The sequence below is a fragment of the Oncorhynchus tshawytscha genome, linkage group LG22, assembly GCF_018296145.1.
Source record: "Oncorhynchus tshawytscha isolate Ot180627B linkage group LG22, Otsh_v2.0, whole genome shotgun sequence".
Classification (NCBI taxonomy): Eukaryota; Metazoa; Chordata; class Actinopteri; order Salmoniformes; family Salmonidae; genus Oncorhynchus; species Oncorhynchus tshawytscha.
This window is the reverse complement of record NC_056450.1, coordinates 34,802,599-34,822,216: the sequence shown is the minus strand read 5'-3', so window position 1 is coordinate 34,822,216 and position 19,618 is coordinate 34,802,599. Positions and strand designations below refer to the sequence as shown.

At 47.3% G+C, this 19,618-nt stretch overlaps 1 protein-coding gene across 2 annotated transcripts in view; it reads right to left on the bottom strand.

The window, feature by feature from the left end:
- The window catches only part of LOC112229716 (potassium voltage-gated channel subfamily D member 3), a 294,564-nt gene that overhangs the window by 90,492 nt on the left and 184,454 nt on the right, over positions 1-19,618 (bottom strand). The gene's annotated exons all lie outside the window — the stretch shown is intronic.

The window sequence follows — 19,618 nt, the reverse complement described above, 5'->3', positions numbered from 1 at the left end:
TAATGATAATGACATGATGTGAGAGAACACTTGTATATGTGGAAATAAACACGTATGTCAATAATGTTTACTCATAACTAGCTAGCTAAATATTTGAGTTGATAAGACTTGTTGGATGACACAACACATGTATAATGAATGTTTCTAGCTAGTTACCTAGCTAATAAATGTAGCAGAAATATTATCTAGTGGTATAGGAAGAGCAGCTACGTTTTGTCGAGGTTGAGATGTCTGCCAGGCACGCAGAGATGCGTGTCGCCACCTGGGTGTCAGAAGGGGGGAGGAGAAAAGTAGTTGAGTGTCATCTGCATAGCAATGATAGGAGAGACCATGTAAGGATATGACGTAGCCGAGTGACTTGGTGTATAGAGAGAAAAGGGCCTAGATCCAAGCCCTGGGGGACACCAGTAATGAGAGTACATGGTGCAGAAACAGATCCTCCCCACGTCACCTGGTAAGAGCGGCCTGCCAGGTAGAATGCAATCCAATAGTGTGGAGAGACTGAGACGCCCAGCCCTGAGAGGGTGGAGAGGAGGATCTGATGGTTCACGGGGTCAAAGGCAGTGGATAGATCTAGGAGGATGAGAAAAGAGGAGAGAGGGTCAGCTTTAGCAGTGTGGAGACCCTCCATGACACAGAGGAGAGAGAGTCAGCTTTGGCAGTGTGGAGACCCTCCATGACACAGAGGAGAGAGAGTCAGCTTTGGCAGTGTGGAGACCCTCCATGACACAGAGGAGAGAGAGTCAGCTTTGGCAGTGTGGAGACCCTCCATGACACAGAGGAGAGAGAGTCAGCTTTGGCAGTTTGGAGACCCTCCATGACACAGAGGAGAGAGAGTCAGCTTTGGCAGTTTGGAGACCCTCCATGACACAGAGGAGAGAGAGTCAGCTTTGGCAGTTTGGAGACCCTCCATGACACAGAGGAGAGAGAGTCAGCTTTGGCAGTTTGGAGACCCTCCATGACACAGAGGAGAGAGAGTCAGCTTTGGCAGTGTGGAGACCCTCCATGACACAGAGGAGAGAGAGTCAGCTTTGGCAGTGTGGAGACCCTCCATGACACAGAGGAGAGAGAGTCAGCTTTGGCAGTTTGGAGACCCTCCATGACACAGAGGAGAGAGAGTCAGCTTTGGCAGTGTGGAGACCCTCCATGACACAGAGGAGAGAGAGTCAGCTTTGGCAGTGTGGAGACCCTCCATGACACAGAGGAGAGAGAGTCAGCTTTGGCAGTGTGGAGACCCTCCATGACACAGAGGAGAGAGAGTCAGCTTTGGCAGTTTGGAGACCCTCCATGACACAGAGGAGAGAGAGTCAGCTTTGGCAGTTTGGAGACCCTCCATGACACAGAGGAGAGAGAGTCAGCTTTGGCAGTTTGGAGACCCTCCATGACACAGAGGAGAGAGAGTCAGCTTTGGCAGTTTGGAGACCCTCCATGACACAGAGGAGAGAGAGTCAGCTTTGGCAGTGTGGAGACCCTCCATGACACAGAGGAGAGAGAGTCAGCTTTGGCAGTGTGGAGACCCTCCATGACACAGAGGAGAGAGAGTCAGCTTTGGCAGTTTGGAGACCCTCCATGACACAGAGGAGAGAGAGTCAGCTTTGGCAGTGTGGAGACCCTCCATGACACAGAGGAGAGAGAGTCAGCTTTGGCAGTTTGGAGACCCTCCATGACACAGAGGAGAGAGAGTCAGCTTTGGCAGTGTGGAGACCCTCCATGACACAGAGAGAGAGAGTCAGCTTTGGCAGTTTGGAGACCCTCCATGACACAGAGGAGAGAGAGTCAGCTTTGGCAGTGTGGAGACCCTCCATGACACAGAGGAGAGAGAGTCAGCTTTGGCAGTGTGGAGACCCTCCATGACACAGAGGAGAGAGAGTCAGCTTTGGCAGTGTGGAGACCCTCCATGACACAGAGGAGAGAGAGTCAGCTTTGGCAGTTTGGAGACCCTCCATGACACAGAGGAGAGAGAGTCAGCTTTGGCAGTTTGGAGACCCTCCATGACACAGAGGAGAGAGAGTCAGCTTTGGCAGTGTGGAGACCCTCCATGACACAGAGGAGAGAGAGTCAGCTTTGGCAGTTTGGAGACCCTCCATGACACAGAGGAGAGAGAGTCAGCTTTGGCAGTTTGGAGACCCTCCATGACACAGAGGAGAGAGAGTCAGCTTTGGCAGTGTGGAGACCCTCCATGACACAGAGGAGAGAGAGTCAGCTTTGGCAGTGTGGAGACCCTCCATGACACAGAGGAGAGAGAGTCAGCTTTGGCAGTTTGGAGACCCTCCATGACACAGAGGAGAGAGAGTCAGCTTTGGCAGTGTGGAGACCCTCCATGACACAGAGGAGAGAGAGTCAGCTTTGGCAGTGTGGAGACCCTCCATGACACAGAGGAGAGAGAGTCAGCTTTGGCAGTGTGGAGACCCTCCATGACACAGAGGAGAGAGAGTCAGCTTTGGCAGTTTGGAGACCCTCCATGACACAGAGGAGAGAGAGTCAGCTTTGGCAGTTTGGAGACCCTCCATGACACAGAGGAGAGAGAGTCAGCTTTGGCAGTTTGGAGACCCTCCATGACACAGAGGAGAGAGAGTCAGCTTTGGCAGTTTGGAGACCCTCCATGACACAGAGGAGAGAGAGTCAGCTTTGGCAGTGTGGAGACCCTCCATGACACAGAGGAGAGAGAGTCAGCTTTGGCAGTGTGGAGACCCTCCATGACACAGAGGAGAGAGAGTCAGCTTTGGCAGTTTGGAGACCCTCCATGACACAGAGGAGAGAGAGTCAGCTTTGGCAGTGTGGAGACCCTCCATGACACAGAGGAGAGAGAGTCAGCTTTGGCAGTTTGGAGACCCTCCATGACACAGAGGAGAGAGAGTCAGCTTTGGCAGTGTGGAGACCCTCCATGACACAGAGGAGAGAGAGTCAGCTTTGGCAGTTTGGAGACCCTCCATGACACAGAGGAGAGAGAGTCAGCTTTGGCAGTGTGGAGACCCTCCATGACACAGAGGAGAGAGAGTCAGCTTTGGCAGTTTGGAGACCCTCCATGACACAGAGGAGAGAGAGTCAGCTTTGGCAGTGTGGAGACCCTCCATGACACAGAGGAGAGAGAGTCAGCTTTGGCAGTTTGGAGACCCTCCATGACACAGAGGAGAGAGAGTCAGCTTTGGCAGTTTGGAGACCCTCCATGACACAGAGGAGAGAGAGTCAGCTTTGGCAGTGTGGAGACCCTCCATGACACAGAGGAGAGAGAGTCAGCTTTGGCAGTGTGGAGACCCTCCATGACACAGAGGAGAGAGAGTCAGCTTTGGCAGTGTGGAGACCCTCCATGACACAGAGGAGAGAGAGTCAGCTTTGGCAGTGTGGAGACCCTCCATGACACAGAGGAGAGAGAGTCAGCTTTGGCAGTTTGGAGACCCTCCATGACACAGAGGAGAGAGAGTCAGCTTTGGCAGTGTGGAGACCCTCCATGACACAGAGGAGAGAGAGTCAGCTTTGGCAGTGTGGAGAGGCTCCGTGACACAGAGGAGAGAGAGTCAGCTTTGGCAGTGTGGAGACCCTCCATGACACAGAGGAGAGAGAGTCAGCTTTGGCAGTGTGGAGAGGCTCCGTGACACAGGGGACAGCAGTCTCGGTTAAGTGACCCAACTTGAAGTCAGAAAGGGTCAGGAAGGAAGGGTCAGGAAGATTGTTCTGAGAGAGATAGCAAGAGAGTTTGTCAGAGACAGCACGCTCAAATGTTTAGCAATAAAAAGAAAGAAGGAATACTGGTCTGTAGTTTTTGATGCCAGAAGGGTTGAGTGTTGGTTTCTTGAGGAGGGGAGCAACTCTGGCCATTTTGAAGTCAGAAGTGAGGAAAAGTGAGGAATGGGAGAAGGTCTCCAGAGATGGTCTGGAGAAGGGAAGAGGGAACAGGGTCGAGCGGGCAAGTTGACAGACAGCCGGACCTTACAAGTCATATGACTCAGCCAAACTACTTTTCCATGGAAAACAATGGAGGGCATGCAAAGTGCCTCAAAAACTCTTATTTCATCAATGAAACAATGTAAATGACCTGAAACTGTGTGGAATAAGATTCACACATTGTACAACGTGTGTGATATGCTTTTCTGACAATTACCAGGAATTAACTTTATTCGCCAACAGAATAGTACTGTTTGGTATTTGTGAGATCACAAATTGCTGTCAATTTATGAACAACAAACTAATTCAAGGCCACCCAGCGAGGGGACCTAGCAAGAATTCTACTTGGACTACTGAAATGCTTTGTTTTTGACCCTACACCATGGAGAGTTCCCTGAAGATCGTTGGTTCCAGACAGGATATAAGTAAGAGTATTCAACTCGGTTTCACCTATATTTTCCCTGATTTGAATTTGAGCGTGTAATCTGTATCTGTTATATTTCTGGCTATATTTCTCCTATAATCACTTCCTTGTTTCCTTCTGAAATATTAAGATTCTGTTTTGTTTGATTTTAGGTCGTCTAATCCCCAATCCCTGTTTGTGACTGATTCTGTAGCCTATCATATTAGAACATCATTTTGCCATTACAATCTCCATTATTCATTGCTTTACCCTGGTTATTTGTAAATAACTCTTCTTTGTTTTATAAAATATCTACTGACTCCAAGAATGCATTGCCTTGTCATTTGAATTGCTTTCAGATTGACAAGTTAACAGTAGTTATAATTGTAGCTATTTTATAGCTCTTGCTGACTTTGAGATAGTGGTGCCCTGATGTCATAGTAATAGTATACACAATCCCTTACAAAAGAAATGAATCCAAGGCAGAAGTGCCAGCTTGTTGTCTTTCTTGTTCTGGGGTGGATTATATACAGCAGTCACAATAACAGTTGAAAACTCTCTCGGAGGGTAGAAGGGTTGGCATTTGACCAACAGGTATTCCAAGACGGATGAACATGTCTAGACTTTCACTCAGTTTAAGTCGACATACCCTCTTGATTTCCCTGAATCCAATGTCCTGTCCGCTCGGTGAATGGAAAATCCATCGAGTTGGACAGTCATGTTTCAGAAAAGCACAATATTGCAGTTATGAGAGTCACGTTGATAGCAAATCCGCTATCGGAGGTCATCCATCTTATCATCCAATAGAAGGGAAGAGGTGGCTGGTTTTCCCTTCACCTTAATCTCGACAGGACTTCCCTTCCTGCCTCTTTTTCGCCTGGCATTTCATTTTGGGTCAGAATTACACAAAGAGCCCAGGGCAGATGAGTCAAAGTTGAAGGTGGAATTGAGGTTAGTACCTGCCGATCTGATGTTCAAAAGTTCTTATTGATCATAAGAAATGATAGCGGATACATTTCATGCAAAAAAAATCTAGATAAACACCAAAAGAATCACAAAATAGCAAAGTTGGGTCAGAGCTGGCAAAAAGGCAGTCATAGGGTACAATGCCATCTTCCAGTTGAGCTATCAGGACCACTGGTTTCTGCACTAGCTCTCAGGCTTGGATAGATAGACTGGAGACGCTAATAGCACTATTGAATAACTATTGAATAACTTATCCGGAGTGGTGTGGCATTAATCAGAGTCTGACTAGTCTGTCTCCCACCTGGAAAATACATGGAGCTCCACTCTACTGCCCACCCCTCCACAGTGGATCAACCATGATGATCAATTAGCTGAGCATTTCATTAATCAAGCACTGGACCACTGAACATGCAAATGAAGAGGTAAGAAAGAAGAACAAAGCCTTGAGTTCTACAGTACTACATGTTGTAACTCTTTCCGTCCTAAATATGTCTGTGAGGGTCACATTAACAGACATAGCAGGGAGGAGGTAGAGGTTAACCCTCACCGCTGAAACTTGGTCAGAAATACTTTCATCCCTCTAATGGTTAAGGTTGGGGTTAGTGGTAGTGGCGATCTGATCCTAGATCGGAGGTAAATTGTACCGCAGGCCTTAAACAACAGCACCAGGTTACACTGGTAGTGGTGGGCTACCGTAGCAATTAGTTGTAGCAGGATACTTTTATGGATATAAAAGTGGTATTCATACAGAGGCAATGAATCCTCATCTCTCCTCATCTGTGACCTACAGTAGTGGGTGTCAGACAGACAGACATATCCGATCACAGCCACTATCTATCTTACACTGCCTGACGTATCCACGACAAAGACAAACATGGCTCTCCTCATCCGTGTACAGTCTAACAGCACCATTGAGCCTACTGATCTATGACAACGTGTGATGGAGAAAGTCAATGTAGCTTTCCCTGGGTGGACGCCAGAGACAGGGCTGCATATCTGCCTCAGACCACTCAATGGGACTGTCCAACAGGACACGACAGGACATGACAGGACGTTAGTTTAGGAAATCTATGGGATACAAATACCATCACACCTATCGTCTGAGCTATTGTGATATGGCCATGCTGTTTCAGTTAGGATTTAACACAGAGGCAAATCACCCATAATGCATTTCAATTCCACTGCTCCTTAAAAACGTGTCTTTATCCATGTCCTGTAAGACAAGATGACTCACCAACCCACATCGCTCTTATAGACAAATATACATCTAGTACAAACACAGTGAGTGGGCTGATACTGTATGCTTGACTCACTCCATAGGCCAATGTTTGGCAGGTTTTCAACATTACCATTTAACCACACACTGATCTAACCCGGAGACCGACTCCGAGGCTCAACAACACATTATTCCTACTGACCAATCAAGCCCTGAGTGGGAATTACCACCAACACACAGTGTTTGCCGGGGACAGGTAACACACACCCCAGTGTTCCAGCAGACTGGGTAGACTGTAAGGGGGGACAAAACACAACTCCAGGGGCATAAGCTGTTACATGGGAAAACACAAAACACCTGGAAAGAAACTACACCACTCTTAATCACAGCCGACTTTACCCAGACATGAATGTATAAGCCCCAAGCCAGGCAGAAACAGATCGAGCTGTCCTGCTCTCTCTCTCTCTCTCTCCCTCTCTCCCTCTCTTTCTCTCTCTCTCTCTCTTGCTCTCTCTATAAGTAAAGTAGGCCGCAGGAGAATGTAGGCCATCCCCACGATGAGTCTCTGGAGATGAGTCTGTTGTTGTCCCTGGGTCCTATTTCAGGGCCTGACGTGGCTGTGTGTGTGTCTGTGTATTTAGGTGGGCTGTGTGTGTGTGTGTGTGTGTCTATGATGCAGCAACTAGAGTGCTCTGGTCGGTCCGGGAAACTACAGGCACTGGAGGGGCATAGATAGCAGTTGAGCTCCAGGGAGGCTACCTGTGGAACAGACGCAGCCCAGTCATAGGCCTGTTTCCTGGGGTAGAGTGGGTATGTGGCTCCCCTGGGGATGGACCAAATGTCAGCCAGTCTATGAAGACATGCTGGGAGCTAGGGTTTATTGAGAATGAGTGGATGTGTGTGTGTGTGTGTGTGTGTGTGTGTGTGTGTGTGTGTGTGTGTGTGTGTGTGTGTGTGTGTGTGTGTGTGTGTGTGTGTAACTGTGTGTGCACGTGTTGGCAAGTCTCTATGGTTCTGCTGGTTGTCATGTGTTACAGATGTAGGATCTTAATTTGATCACTATTTTGTTGCTGAGAATTTGAAATGCAACCTTTTGTGTATTTGAGTTTCTAAAATGGCTTCTCAATTTAGTAATTCCCATTTAGAAATATCTAACTTGCCCCTAATATCTAATGTGCCCCTCCCAAAACATGTATCAACCCCTACAACAATGTACATGAATTATAATCCACATTTTCTGTTGCTGCAGGATTATTTTCCTGCTGTAGCAAACTGGCTCAAATTAAGATCCTACATCTGTATGAGTCACAACAGCAAAACAGCAGGAGATATGGAGGGTGAGAAGGAAGGGCAGAGAGAAGGTAGATGCTGTATAAATAGAGATCGAGATGGAGAAAGATAGAACCCTGTGAACCAGAGGAAATCTTTTAATCCTTAAGAGTCTGTTGATGCACCTGTGCATCACATAACACACAAATCCCCATCCAAATGTGTTTTTACCAGTTTTAACTGTTTTTTGCATGGGCTGCATCTCAATACGTCACCTTCCACATTTGCGGTGGAAGGTGGCGTTTGTCAGAGACATCTTCTCACAAAAGCATCTGTAGCATCCGAACGGTTTGGCCTTCAAACTAATATGACCATTCTTTTTTTTACCCCTTTTTCATGGAATCCAATTGTTTTTTAGTAGCTACTATCTTGTCTCATCGCTACAACTCCCGTACGGGCTCGGGAGAGACGAAGGTCATGCGTCCTCCGATACACAACCCAACCGTGTTTCCTCCGACACATTGGTGCAGCTGGCTTCCGGGTTGGCTGCGCGCTGTGTTAAGAAGCAGTGCGGTTGGCTTCAACCTCAGGAGGCTGAAGAAATGTTTGTAGGCTTGTCACCTAAAACCCTCACAATAGTTTACAGATGCACAATTGAGAGCATCCTGTCGGGCTGTATCACCGCCTGGTACGGCAACTGCATCGCCCACAACGGCAGGACCGCACAACCGGCAAACTACCTGCCCTCAAGGACACTTACATCACCTGATGTCACAGGAAGGCCAAAAAGATGATCAAGGACAACAACTACCCGAGACACTGCCTGTTCACCCAGCTACCATCCAGAAGGCGAGGTCAGTACAGGTGCATAAAAGCTGGGACCGAGAGACTGAAAAACAACTTCTATCTCAAGGCCATCTGACTGTTAAACAGCCATCACTAACACAGAGAGGCTGCTGCCTACATACAGACTTGAAATCATTGGCCACTCTAACAAATGGATCCCTAGTCACTTTATTAATGGCACTTTAATAATGATGTTTACATATCCTGCATTACGCATTCCATATGTGTACACTGTGTGTTGTACCATCTATTGCATCTCTTCTATGCCGGTCGGTCATCGCTCATCCATATATTTATATGTACATATTCTTAATCCATCCCTTTACTTAGATTTGTGTGTATAAGGTAGTTGTTGTGGAATTGTGAGATAACTTGTTAGATATTGCTGCACTGTCAGAACTAGAAGCACAAGCATTTCCCTACACTCACAATAACATCTGCTAACCATGTGTATGTGACCAATACAATTTGATTTGATTTTAGTAGTAAGGCCAAATTCAATATTTAATCTTTAATCTTTTTAAATGGTCGCCCTGTGACAGGGACAACCATATCCGATGGTGTTTAGGGTGGCCTTTAAATTGAATGGAACTATCCAAACCCAGCACCTAATTGATCTCTGGGCCCATTCTCAGTGCGCTATGTAGCTATTTACATGGTGTCCTGTTGCCAGATTCACATGGGTTTGGGTAGTTTCTGTTTGGCAGATTGGGTTATAATGAGAGCATTACCTGGTCATGGATCCTGAATGGTAACAAGCAGTGGTTTAGTGTTACAACTGAGACTTGTAGCTACAGCTATGGACAAAGCAAAACACACACAACCCAAGCCAGGGGAGTAGACTTAACTACTGTAAGGCAACCAGGGCAGGAGAACATCCACACAACATCAGCAACCCTTGAGGAGAGCTAAATAAAAGAACAGAAACAACAGACATAAACACACACACGCACACACGCACACACGCACACTAAGCTGTATGGCAGCCAGGTCACCCGTGATACAAGTCAGTATTCGACGTCCATCCATGACTGAGGACATCGGGAGATGACGTGGAAACTGGCCACTAGGGGCAACAGTGAGCGTGTTACCTTACCTTAAGTATGTTCCTGTTTTGCTAGGGTGTTGTGAATGGGGATTGTGAATAGGCACAAGCATCTGCCTCTGATTCCAAAGGGTGCAAGTTCAAATCCATTGATGAATTATTATTTTTTTGATTTTATGTTTAATTAAGCCGATCCCAAACCTTATCCCTTACCTTAACCATTCAGAGTTAACGCCTAACTTTAAGATTTCTGAGTTAATGCCGAAACTTAACCTTAAACACAATACATTTGACGTTTGAGATCATGGATAAATATCTAATTCTGAGACTGTGAGAGCTTGTTGTGTATGGCCCTGAGAAGGTGTTCAACTATTGATCTAGTCTGTTTGTGTCTAGACAGCAGCACACATCTACTGCCCACTCTGAGAGAGAGAGAGAGAGAGAGATGAATAAAGTGAGGAGTACAGAGAGAGAGAAAATGAGAGGAGCGAGAGAGAGAGAGAGAGAGAGAGAGAGAGAGAGAGAGAGAGGTGATCTCCTCAAAACATTATAAAACATTAAACTCAAGAGAATTCAAGTTTACTGTAATTTTGCCCTGAGTCAAATCAGGCTGCTGTATAAACCAAAACACACACTACTACTGTCATCTCAGCAAGAGCAGGAGAAATACATTACAATGGAAAGAGGTTTGTCCTGGCATTGTTCAGCAGAATAGCCAATGGAAAGAGGTTTGTCCTGGCATTGTTCAGCAGAATAGCCCTATTTTCCTGCCTTTCCTGTTTTCATGTGGCTTTATTGCTGTGTGTACTCAGTATACAGTGAGGCGCACACACACACACACACACACACACACACACACACACACACACACACACACACACACACACACACACACACACACACACACACACACACACACACACACACACACACACACACACACACGCATGCACGCATGCACAAACACACGCACGCACGCACACACACTCACACACACTCTCCTATACACTTCCTGATAAACTCAGTCACCTCATCATTATTTGTCTGTTATTCTCGGAGGCTACCCAGAACATATCCCAGTCAAAACAATCTGGAAGCGTGGATTCCGATTGGTCAGACCAGTGATGAATAGTCCTTAGCACGGGTACTTCATGTTTGAGTTTCTGCCTATAGGAAGAGAGGAGCAAAATGGAGTTGTGATCAGATTTTCTGAAGGGAGGGCGGGGGAGGGCCCTGTAGGCATCCTGGAAGTTGGAGTAGCAGGGGTCGAGTGTTGTAGCAGCATGGGCACTACAGTCAATGTGTTGATAGAATTTCGGTAGCGTTTTCTTCAAATTTGCTTTGTTAAAATCGGCAGCTACAATAAATGCAGCCTCTTGATATGTGGTTTCCAGTTTGCATAAAGTCCAGGGAAGTTCTTTGAGGGCCGTCATGGTATCGGCTTGAGGGGGAATATACACGGCTGTGACTATAACCGAAGACAATTCTCTTGGGAGGTAATACGGTCATTTGATTGTGAGGTATTCTAGGTCGGGTGAACAAAATGACTTGATGTTATCAATGTATGTTATCACAATCATACCATGAGTAGTTAATAATGAAACATACACCCCTTTCCTTCTACTATCCTGTCTATGAGATGAACTGAGAACCCAACTGGCTGAACGGACTCAGACAGTATATCCTGAGAGAGCCATGTTTCCGTGAAACAGAGTATGTTACAATCCCTGATGTCTCTCTGGAAGGAAGTCTAGGGACTGAACATTAGCAAGTAATATACTCGGAAGCGGTGGGTGGGATAAGTTAAATTGCCCTGAGAGGTACAAACAAAGGATCCGAGTCGGGAAAGTCATATTCCTGGTCATAATGCTGGTGAGTTACCGCCGCTCTGATATCCAAAAGTTCTTCCCGGCTGTATGCAGTAGCACAAAAAAATTCCTGGGCTAATAATGTAAGAAATAACACATAAGAAAACTAAAGACAACAAAGTTTCATAAGAGCTAGAAGCACCTCAGCCCTATCCATCGGCACCATTTTCTATAAAGAGGAATAGAGGATGGGGAAGACTAGGCAACACACAAATCCCGCAGATCCCACATCGTAAATACCACTCATATCAGAACACACACCTCTAAGGCTGATGCTAGTCATCAATAACACCAGGCATTGATAATGCTGCAGGTAGTCATCCATCACATTGATTCATCAGGCTGGAAAGACTCTTTAGTCAGGCCTGCGTAAGCTGCTGCAGGACACACACACGACTTACTAATGCACGGATAAATCTCAAAGCCTCAAATTAAATGTGGTATCATGAATGCTTAAAAATATAAATTACATGTATTACAAACTCAAACATTATTCATCCATAATGTTTTGACTCTTAGTAGTTCAGGATGAAGGTTTCACGTGGTCCACCAGAACGCTAAATCGGTTTGGGAACAAGCATCACTATTTTTCAGGTGGATTCTTCCTTTCTGTGTCCTCCTCTGACTGCCTGAACTGGCAGCACGAACATTTAAAGGGACTGTGTCTCTCGCTCTGGTCTGATTAACTACTCCCTGACCCTCCCTTTAAGAGAAGGACTGTATTAAACTCTATCCCCCCCGGCTGGGATCCCTGCCCGGATCTTCTCCAGCAGACCAACACACACACACACACACACACACACACACACACACACACAAAAAAAAAAGACACACAGACACAGAATCGACTGACACATGCGTACACACACAGGTCAATGGCTCTCTTTGTATCCCATTACCGACACAAACACTGCTAGTAATGCTGCAATGTACTGTTTGTGTGTGCATGCGTGCGTTCTACCCAACAGCTACACTATAATAGTGTTCTGTAATTTCAACAGTGAAACACTGTAGAATGCACAGTAAAATACCTTTATTTTTATTGCTAGCCAACATTGAAAACTGCATGTTTTCTCAGCTAACCTAGCTAGTTGGCTAATGTTAGCCATTTCGGTCTGCTCTAAATTGCTAGTAACTATTTTGCTGTGCGACCTAGAAAAACATCACTCAGATAATAATTTACAGGTGCTACAGAGAAATGGCTTGTTTCAAGCAGTTCAAAAGATATGACCCATATATTACTGCCGAGCCACATTTTACACGTTGTGGGGCGTACTCAATCATGGACACTCTTACTGACAGTTTTATTTCAATCTCTTCGTTCAAAGACTCAATCATGGACCCTCTTACTGACAGTTGTGGCTGGGTTGTGTGATGTATTGTTGTCTCTACCTTCTTGCCCTTCGTGCTGTTGTTTGTGCCCAATAATGTTTGTACCATGTTGTGCTGCTGCCATGTTGTGTTGCTACCATGTTGTTGTCATGTTGTGTTGCTACCATGTTGTTGTCGTGTTGTGTTGCTACCATGCTGTGTTGTTGTAGGTCTCTCTTTATGTAGTGTTGTTGTGTCTCTCTTGTCGTGATGTGTGTTTTGTCCTATATTTTTAATCCCCGTCCCCGCAGGAGGCCTTTCGCCTTTTGGTAGGCCGTCATTGTAAATAAGAATTTGTTCTTCACTGACTTGACTAGTTAAATAAAGGTTAAATAAATATGAAATACATAAATAAGAAGCCGCTAAAGCCGACGGTAATGACCAGAGCACCAGTGTTGTATCGAGCTGCCTGCCGACTGGCCATCTGGATGTCACGTGATATAGTCTACTAGTCAATGGGGGAGAGCAACAACACCAAGACACAGTGTCCTCCTCAACACAGTGTCCTCCTCAACACAGTGTCCTCCTTAACAGTGTCCTCCTCAACACTGTGTCCTCCTCAACACTGTGTCCTCCTTAACAGTGTCCTCCTCAACACTGTGTCCTCCTCAACACTGTGTCCTCCTCAACACTGTGTCCTCCTCAACACTGTGTCCTCCTCAACACAGTGTCCTCCTCAACACTGTGTCCTCCTCAACACTGTGTCCTCCTCAACACAGTGTCCTCCTCAACACAGTGTCCTCCTCAACACTGTGTCCTCCTCAACACCGTGTCCTCCTCAACACTGTGTCCTGGTAAACACTGTGTCCTCCTCAACACAGTGTCCTCCTCAACACTGTGTCCTCCTCAACACTGTGTCCTCCTCAACACTGTGTCCTCCTCAACACTGTGTCCTCCTCAACACAGTGTCCTCCTCAACACAGTGTCCTCCTCAACACTGTGTCCTCCTCAACACAGTGTCCTCCTCAACACAGTGTCCTCCTCAACACTGTGTCCTCCTCAACACTGTGTCCTCCTCAACACTGTGTCCTGGTAAACACTGTGTCCTCCTCAACACTGTGTCCTCCTCAACACAGTGTCCTCCTCAACACTGTGTCCTCCTCAACACAGCATCCTCCTCAACACTGTGTCCTGGTCAACACTGTGTCCTCCTCAACACTGTGTCCTCCTCAACACTGTGTCCTGGTCAACACTGTGTCCTGGTCAACACTGTGTCCTGGTCAACACTGTGTACTGGTAAACACTGTGTCCTCCTCAACACTGTGTCCTCCTTAACAGTGTCCTCCTCAACACTGTGTCCTCCTCAACACTGTGTCCTCCTCAACACTGTGTCCTCCTCAACACTGTGTCCTCCTCCCAACACAGTGTCCTCCTCAACACTGTGTCCTCCTCAACACTGTGTCCTCCTTAACAGTGTCCTCCTCAACACTGTGTCCTCCTCAACACTGTGTCCTCCTCAACACTGTGTCCTCCTCAACACTGTGTCCTCCTCAACACAGTGTCCTCCTCAACACAGTGTCCTCCTCAACACTGTGTCCTCCTCAACACAGTGTCCTCCTCAACACAGTGTCCTCCTCAACACTGTGTCCTCCTCAACACCGTGTCCTCCTCAACACTGTGTCCTGGTAAACACTGTGTCCTCCTCAACACTGTGTCCTCCTCAACACAGTGTCCTCCTCAACACTGTGTCCTCCTCAACACAGCATCCTCCTCAACACTGTGTCCTGGTCAACACTGTGTCCTCAACACTGTGTCCTCCTCAACACTGTGTCCTGGTCAACACTGTGTCCTGGTCAACACTGTGTCCTGGTCAACACTGTGTACTGGTAAACACTGTGTCCTCCTCAACACAGTGTCCTCCTCAACACTGTGTCCTCCTCAACACTGTGTCCTCTTCAACACTGTGTCCTCCTCAACACTGTGTCCTCCTCAACACAGTGTCCTCCTCAACACAGCGTGTCCTCAACACAGCGTCCTCCTCAACACTGTGTCCTCCTCAACACAGTGGCCTCCTCAACACTGTGTCCTCCTCAACACAGCGTCCTCCTCAACACAGCGTCCTCCTCAACACCGTGTCCTCCTCAACACTGTGTCCTCCTCAACACTGTGTCCTGGTAAACACTGTGTCCTCCTCAACACTGTGTCCTCCTCAACACTGTGTCCTCCTCAACACTGTGTCCTGGTAAACACAGCATCCTCCTCAACACAGTGTCCTCCTCAACACTGTGTCCTGGTAAACACTGTGTTCTCCTCAACACTGTGTCCTCCTCAACACCGTGTCCTCCTCAACACTGTGTCCTGGTAAACACTGTGTCCTGGTAAACACTGTGTCCTCCTCAACACTGTGTCCTCCTCAACACTGTGTCCTCCTCAACACAGCGTCCTCCTCAACACAGCGTCCTCCTCAACACTGTGTCCTCCTCAACACTGTGTCCTGGTAAACACTGTGTCCTCCTCAACACAGCGTCCTCCTCAACACAGCGTCCTCCTCAACACAGTGTCCTCCTCAACACTGTGTCCTGGTAAACACTGTGTCCTCCTCAACACCGTGTCCTCCTCAACACTGTGTCCTGGTAAACACTGTGTCCTCCTCAACACTGTGTCCTCCTCAACACAGCGTCCTCCTCAACACTGTGTCCTGGTCAACACTGTGTCCTCCTCAACACTGTGTCCTCCTCAACACTGTGTCCTGGTCAACACTGTGTCCTGGTCAACACTGTGTCCTGGTCAACACTGTGTACTGGTAAACACTGTGTCCTCCTCAACACAGTGTCCTCCTCAACACTGTGTCCTCCTCAACACTGTGTCCTGGTAAACACTGTGTCCTCCTCAACACTGTGTCCTCCTCAACACAGTGTCCTCCTCAACACTGTGTCCTCCTCAACACTGTGTCCTCCTCAACACTGTGTCCTCCTCAACATTGTGTCCTCCTCAACACTGTGTCCTCCTCAACACAGTGTCCTCCTCAACACTGTGTCCTCCTCAACACAGTGTCCTCCTCAACACTGTGTCCTCCTCAACACTGTGTCCTCCTCAACACCGTGTCCTCCTCAACACTGTGTCCTGGTAAACACTGTGTCCTCCTCAACACTGTGTCCTCCTCAACACAGTGTCCTCCTCAACACTGTGTCCTCCTCAACACAGCGTCCTCCTCAACACTGTGTCCTGGTCAACACTGTGTCCTCCTCAACACTGTGTCCTCCTCAACACTGTGTCCTGGTCAACACTGTGTCCTGGTCAACACTGTGTCCTGGTCAACACTGTGTACTGGTAAACACTGTGTCCTCCTCAACACAGTGTCCTCCTCAACACTGTGTCCTCCTCAACACTGTGTCCTCTTCAACACTGTGTCCTCCTCAACACTGTGTCCTCCTCAACACAGTGTCCTCCTCAACACAGCGTCCTCCTCAACACAGCGTCCTCCTCAACACTGTGTCCTCCTCAACACAGTGGCCTCCTCAACACTGTGTCCTCCTCAACACAGCGTCCTCCTCAACACAGCGTCCTCCTCAACACCGTGTCCTCCTCAACACTGTGTCCTCCTCAACACTGTGTCCTGGTAAACACTGTGTCCTCCTCAACACAGCGTCCTCCTCAACACTGTGTCCTCCTCAACACTGTGTCCTCCTCAACACTGTGTCCTGGTAAACACAGCATCCTCCTCAACATAGCGTCCTCCTCAACACAGTGTCCTCCTCAACACTGTGTCCTGGTAAACACTGTGTCCTCCTCAACACTGCGTCCTCCTCAACACAGTGTCCTCCTCAACACTGTGTCCTGGTAAACACTGTGTCCTCCTCAACACTGTGTCCTCCTCAACACTGTGTCCTCCTCAACACAGCGTCCTCCTCAACACAGCGTCCTCCTCAACACTGTGTCCTCCTCAACACTGTGTCCTGGTAAACACTGTGTCCTCCTCAACACAGTGTCCTCCTCAACACAGCGTCCTCCTCAACACAGTGTCCTCCTCAACACTGTGTCCTGGTAAATACTGTTTCCTCCTCAACACCGTGTCCTCCTCAACACTGTGTCCTGGTAAACACTGTGTCCTCCTCAACACTGTGTCCTCCTCAACACAGTGTCCTCCTCAACACAGCGTCCTCCTCAACACTGTGTCCTGGTCAACACTGTGTCCTCCTCAACACTGTGTCCTCCTCAACACTGTGTCCTGGTCAACACTGTGTCCTGGTAAACACTGTGTCCTCCTCAACACCGTGTCCTCCTCAACACCGTGTCCTTCTCAACACTGTGTCCTCCTCAACACTGTGTCCTCCTCAACACTGTGTCCTCCTCAACACCGTGTCCTTCTCAACACTGTGTCCTCCTCAACACTGTGTCCTCCTCAACACTGTGTCCTCCTCAACACCGTGTCCTTCTCAACACTGTGTCCTCCTCAACACTGTGTCCTCCTCAACACCGTGTCCTTCTCAACACTGTGTCCTCCTCAACACTGTGTCCTCCTCAACACTGTGTCCTCCTCAACACAGCGTCCTCCTCAACACAGCGTCCTCCTCAACACCGTGTCCTCCTCAACACCGTGTCCTTCTCAACACAGTGTCCTCCTCAACACAGCGTCCTCCTCAACACAGCGTCCTCCTCAACACTGTGTCCTCCTCAACACAGTGTCCTGGTCAACACTGTGTCCTCCTCAACACTGTGTCCTCCTCAACACTGTGTCCTCCTTAACACAGTGTCCTCCTCAACAGTGTCCTCCTGAACACAGTGTCATCCTCAACACAGTGTCCTCCTCAACACTGTGTCCTCCTCAACACAGTGTCCTGGTCAACACTGTGTCCTCCTCAACACTGTGTCCTCCTCAACACAGCGTCCTCCTCAACACAGCGTCCTCCTCAACACAACGTCCTCCTCAACACTGTGTCCTCCTCAACACTGTGTCCTCCTTAACACAGTGTCCTCCTTAACACAGTGTCCTCCTTAACAGTGTCCTCCTCAACAGTGTCCTCCTCAACAGTGTCCTCCTCAACACAGTGTCCTCCTCAACACAGTGTCCTCCTCAACACTGTGTCCACCTCAACACAGTGTCCTCCTCAACACAGTGTCCTCCTCAACACTGTGTCCTCCTCAACACTGTGTCCTCCTCAACACAGTGTCCTCCTCAACACTGTGTCCTCCTCAACACAGTGTCCTCCTCAACACTGTGTCCTCCTCAACACAGTGTCCTCCTCAACACTGTGTCCTCCTCAACACTGTGTCCTCCTCAACACAGTGTCCTCCTCAACACTGTGTCCTCCTCAACACAGTGTCCTCCTCAACACTGTGTCCTCCTCAACACTGTGTCCTCCTCAACACAGTGTCCTCCTCAACACTGTGTCCTCCTCAACACTGTGTCCTCCTCAACACAGTGTCCTCCTCAACACTGTGTCCTCCTCAACACTGTGTCCTCCTCAACACTGTGTCCTCCTCAACACTGTGTCCTCCTCAACACTGTGTCCTCCTCAACACAGTGTCCTCCTCAACACTGTGTCCTGGGGTTGTTGCAGTTTATGCTCTTTATGTCATCGTTTTGCACAACATTGCTCCATATAATGTACAGTATTAGTAAACATGTTCACTGTTCCAGTAGTATGCAAACATCTGGTAGCACCGATAGAAAGGAATTTGTTGTCTGGTCAAATAATCTGCAGTATTGTGTAGGCTATAGCAATAATGTATTAGTTAGAAGGGGTTTGAAGTAGGTGTATCTATCTTAGGACTGTCCCCGACCCCCCCAAAAATATTGGTCGACCAAGAGTCATCTGCTCTTTCGACCAATCAACATGTTTAAACGTGTATTTTTCCATATTTTGACACGTCCTATGTATTTTAATCAAATCAACTATATTCACTGAGCTTGTCTGATGCTGTAAGCACACAGTTTGATTAAATTACTAAGACACACACGACTAGATGGAGTCTGACCAGAAATGGATTTGATTGTGCCGGATAGGGCTCAGACTTATTAAGCGGTGTAAAAACCCCCGAGTGACTGTGACTAGCACCCCTTGTCTCTACTCTCCCCCCTGTTGCAGCGACCACCACAGAACATCAAAGTGTTTATCACGCTGTCCATGGTGCTGAAGCTGTCACATAATTACAGCCATTTCTGACTGAAAAGTTCCGTTACCGAACTCAACCCTTGCTCTTTTTACGTGACACATGTATGCCTGCCATGCACATGACCAAGACCTATTCGCAAGGGACTAATATTACTAGAGAATGTTGGTTATGTAATTATTACTCCAGAATGTCCGTTATTCCAGAGGACGATTGGGACGGGATTATTTTTTCCCCTGTAATTATTTATTTATTGTCCTAATAAATTGACAGTTGTAACGGAAGCCTGGATGTTTTTATTCTAGGTGTGAAGACACAGCATTTCAACATGTCCAGGTGATAGGGACTAGAGGTCGACCGATTAATCGGAATAGCCGATTAATTAGGGCCGATTTCAAGTTTTCATAACAATTGGTATTTTTGGACACTGATTGTGGCAGATTTTAAAATTATTATTATTTATTTTTTTAAACTTTATTTAGCTAGACAAGTCAGTTAAGACACATTCTTATTTTCAATAACGGTCTAGGAAAGGTGAGTTAACTGCCTTGTTCAGGGGCAGAACAACAGCTTTTTACCTTGTCAGCTCAGGGATTCGATCTTGCAACTTAACATAACATAATCAACCTTAACATAATCACTAGTTAACTACACATGGTTAATGATATTACTAGTTTATCTAGCGTGTCCTGCGTTGC